Source organism: Macadamia integrifolia, unplaced genomic scaffold (genome assembly GCF_013358625.1).
Source record: "Macadamia integrifolia cultivar HAES 741 unplaced genomic scaffold, SCU_Mint_v3 scaffold115, whole genome shotgun sequence".
In the NCBI taxonomy this organism is placed as follows: domain Eukaryota; kingdom Viridiplantae; phylum Streptophyta; class Magnoliopsida; order Proteales; family Proteaceae; genus Macadamia; species Macadamia integrifolia.
The window spans coordinates 154,864-158,872 of record NW_024868103.1 but is presented as its reverse complement, the minus strand read 5'-3'; the positions used below and the strand labels follow the sequence as shown (position 1 = coordinate 158,872).

General features: G+C 39.2%; 1 long non-coding RNA gene across 1 annotated transcript; it reads left to right on the top strand.

The window, feature by feature from the left end:
- Positions 1 to 859: 859 nt before the first annotated feature.
- LOC122062947 lies at positions 860 to 3,575 on the top strand. The gene is made up of 3 exons (XR_006135153.1): positions 860 to 1,165; positions 2,167 to 2,241; positions 3,311 to 3,575. It is a non-coding gene; the product is annotated as an uncharacterized LOC122062947 (long non-coding RNA).
- Positions 3,576 to 4,009: the final 434 nt, after the last annotated feature.

Below are 4,009 nucleotides of genomic sequence, written 5' to 3'. Positions count from 1 at the left end.
CGGTACCGTGGGCTCAGAGGTTAGTCTTACAGCTAGGACCACAGAGGTGTATTTGTGGAGGTGGATGTAATATTGACGGTCTATGGCATGGTGTGGCCGAGGTGTGTTTCCGGTTCTATGGGCTCAGAGGTCAATCTTACAACTATAGACACAAGTGCATATTGAATGCTATGGTTGCATATAGATGCATGTGGTTAGGCACACAACCCTAGTGCTATAAACCCTTGCTAATAGGGGTCAGGTATTGGCTAATCCCACTCGATAGTATGTCGTGTAGGGTTACTATGCCCAGATATAACGTATTGTATCTTGATAGGGCATAGCATGGTATGGTGTAGCATATGCATGGCTTTCGGACACATGTGTAACACCCCGATTTCATAACCCCCAGTCCTAGAGATGGAATTTTATGAAGAAGGGTATTTGGTGGAAAGAAATAATAAATTAATGGAGTAGGGGAGAGAAAATGAATTGAGAATTTAAATGAAGGTTTTGAAGGGGTTTGGGAGTGCCCTTAATGGAAAAAAGGGTCCCACATAGGGTGAGTAAAATTGGAGCAAAAGTTGTATAGTAAAGGCTAGACTGGGCATAACCGGCTTGCCTGTCCTAGGGACAGAATGCCCAAAATTGACGATTTTCCTCTGTGGGCCCCACCAATTGAAAGGGGTTTTCCACCCACTTTTTACCATGAGTAAGGAAGTGTTTGGAAGTAATTATGTAGGTGGGATTATATCAAAAAACATTTTATATTTTATGTTATTAAATTCTAAGTAATTAGGAAAGAAAATGGGAATTTTGTAAAATTTTCACAGCCAAACAGACCCTAACCTATTTAGCTTATAAATAGGAGGAGAAAGAGAGTTATTTCTCTCCTCTCATTTCTGTGAACAGAAACGAAATGGGAAAGGAGAAGAAGGGGAGGAAAAAGAGAAAGAACGGAGAAAGAAGAAGAAGAAGAGAGGAAGAAGAGGTGCAGCAGCCTTCTTGCTGTTGTACACTGCTTCAGCTGCTGCTGTTCAGCCATGGCTGTTGTAGATATGGATGCCTGCAAGTGCCATGTGCTACTCACAACAAGAAGAAGCTGCATTGGTCTTGATCCAAATGAAGACTTGAGTCAAGGACTGCTGATCAACTGCATGCATGTACCAAGAAGATGTAATTGAAGGTTAGAAATTTGAACTTTAACTTGAAAATTTCAGCTAGGGTAACAATCGGTTGGTATAGGGGTAAAGATGCAATCTAAGGTGGGAAATTGTTTGTGGAAGCTAAAATAGCTCTCTACAACTGAATCCCCAAATTTTGGACCCAATTGGAAATCGATTTGGCTAGGGATTGTTCCAAGTGACTCAAACTCATGGGGCTTTTTCTAATTTCAGTAAACTAAGATGTAATTGAAGGTGAAAAACCCTCATGCAAGGTGGAAAATTTGTATGCATAGTGTTAATTTCATCTGGAACAGAAAATGCCCAATTTTCTTCTCTGAGAAGCAAAATCTAGAATTTGGTAGGGATTTTGAATTTGATAAAAAGCATGGAAATTTAATTGAGTAGGGAGAATAGTTTTATTGATGTAATTAAGGAGTGTAAACATGTTTTCAGAAGTAGAATTTTTTAAAATAATTCTGTCATCAAGATTGGCCTACAGAATTACAGAAAAATCAATTATGCCAGTCTAACCGGTGGAGAGTTTCAGGCCGACAGGCCTAGCTGTAAAAGCCTGACAGAATGGAATTTTTGAGTTCTTTGGTTTGTAATTGATCAAACCTGACCAGAAGTGTTACAAGTTAATTAAATTATTAAGAACAAGTTATAACCATGAAGTTTGACTTGGTCAAACAGAAGAAAACGGTAGCAAAGAAGAGAGAGAAAATATAGGAGGAAAATGACCAATTTACCCCTATTACACCAATGCAAGTAATTTTTGGGGTTAAAAACCATCTTAGCATATCCAAGGAGTTGGATAGAAGTTGGGAACTTTTAGGATCAGCCCAGTAACCCAAATATGAGCCAAAATGGCTGTGTAGGTTGGATAGATGCCCACTTAACTGAATAGGAAGAATTCAGTTATGGCTGAACCTGAACACATATTCTAATAAGTTTAGGGAGATTATTTTAGGGATAATTGCATTGATAATTAACCCATATGCATATGTACCTTGTTGATTAGGAATCTTATAACTACATTTGCTGAGGATATGCGAGGCTAGGACATTGGTGAAGGATTTCATATATGAAATCTCAGGTGAGGGGTCTTCTGTGTTTTGCTGTGTTTTGGATGCTTTTCTGTATTTTGTTGTGTATTGTTATATATTATTATACTTTATTGTGCTTGCTTGTATTTCCATATTTTCTTGCTGAATTTACTGTGGTAATGCATATGTGTTGGATGAAAGTGTATGAAAATCTGATGTTGAAGCATGTGCTACTGAAAGGATTGATACCGTGATTTATGAATATATGGTTTGATTTGTTGAGTGATGTGGGGTGTAATATTGACAGTCTGGTACCATGGGGTCAGAGGTTAGTCTTACATCTAGGATCATAGATGTGTGTTGTGCGTGGTGATCGTTGTAATATTGACGGTCTGTGGCACGGTATGGCCAAGGTGTGTTTTTGGTACCGTGGGCTCAGAGCTCAGTCTTATAGCTATAGTCACAAATACACAGTGGATGACTCTTGCATGTAGTTTGCATATGGTTAGGCACATAACCCCAGTGCTATAACCCCTTGCCAATATGGGGTTAGGTCTTGGCTAATCCCATTTGGTGGTATGTCGTGTAGGACTACTACACCCGAATACGACATACTGTATCTTGAGAGGGCACACCATGGTATGTTGTAGCATATGCATGGTTGTCGGACACATGGGGGACCGAGGCTCTGACCAGGAATGGCTGGATCCTGCCTGCAACAAGCTTGTATTCATGAGGCCTAACGTACAGGGTAGGGAATGCCACCTATGTTGCTTATAGCACTTAACCCATAGGATGAGACTTAGTAATTAGAATGGAATTAGATTAATAAATGAACCATGTGGATGCTGCATTATGAGTTGATTGTTATGAATTGGGAATGTGGTGTGATAAATGAGTTGATGATATGTAATTTGAGATGTCGTATGTTGGATGGGGTGGTGATGTAGACATATGATGTAGTATGATTATGATTCTTGTATGCTTATGTGACTGTAGACATGAAGTGAAATGCTTGAATTATTTATTATTTATAATTTCTGCATGCTTGTGTGCTTGTATGCCCCCACCCCTCACTGAGCATACCCGTGCTCAACCCCAATCCTCACTCCTCCATAGGTTTTAAAGCTGGAGCAAAGAAGATCAGAAGATCAGAAGATCAGAATATTGGTTGTAGATGAAGTCATGGACAAGGAGTGATTATAAAAAAGGACTTTGATACTTTTGTGTTTTATATTGTAAATTAAGTGTAAGTGGTATTATGAATTTTGTTGTAACCTGTGGATGTAATAAATGGGCCTGTAATATTATGAAGTTATCATTGTAGTTGAGCACCACATGTATATCATGATCCTTATGGAATTTTACATATCTGATTTTACAATTGTGTTAGTTGTGGGTTTGGTTATTACTTGGATCCAGATCCTGGGTGTTGGTGTGACAACATGGGGGACCAAGGCTCTGACTGGGACTGGATGGCTCTTGTCTGCAGCTAGTTTGTATTCTTGAGGCCCAATGTATAGGGTACGGAATATTACCTACGTTGCTTATAGTACTTAACCCATAGGATGAGATTTAGGTGAATGACATGTTCCTCTTGTACCACCTTGAACTTGGTGTAGAGTTTCTTCTCAGACATTGCAGTACCAGTCTTAGGTGAATGACATGTTCTCTTAGGTGAATGACATGTTCCTCTTGTATCACCCTGATTTTCTAACCCCAGTCTCAGAAATGGAAACCTTTATAGGAGGAGGGTATACGATGGAAAGGAATTATGATTAGTGATGAAGGAAATGAGGATCCTAATGAAGGTGTTGA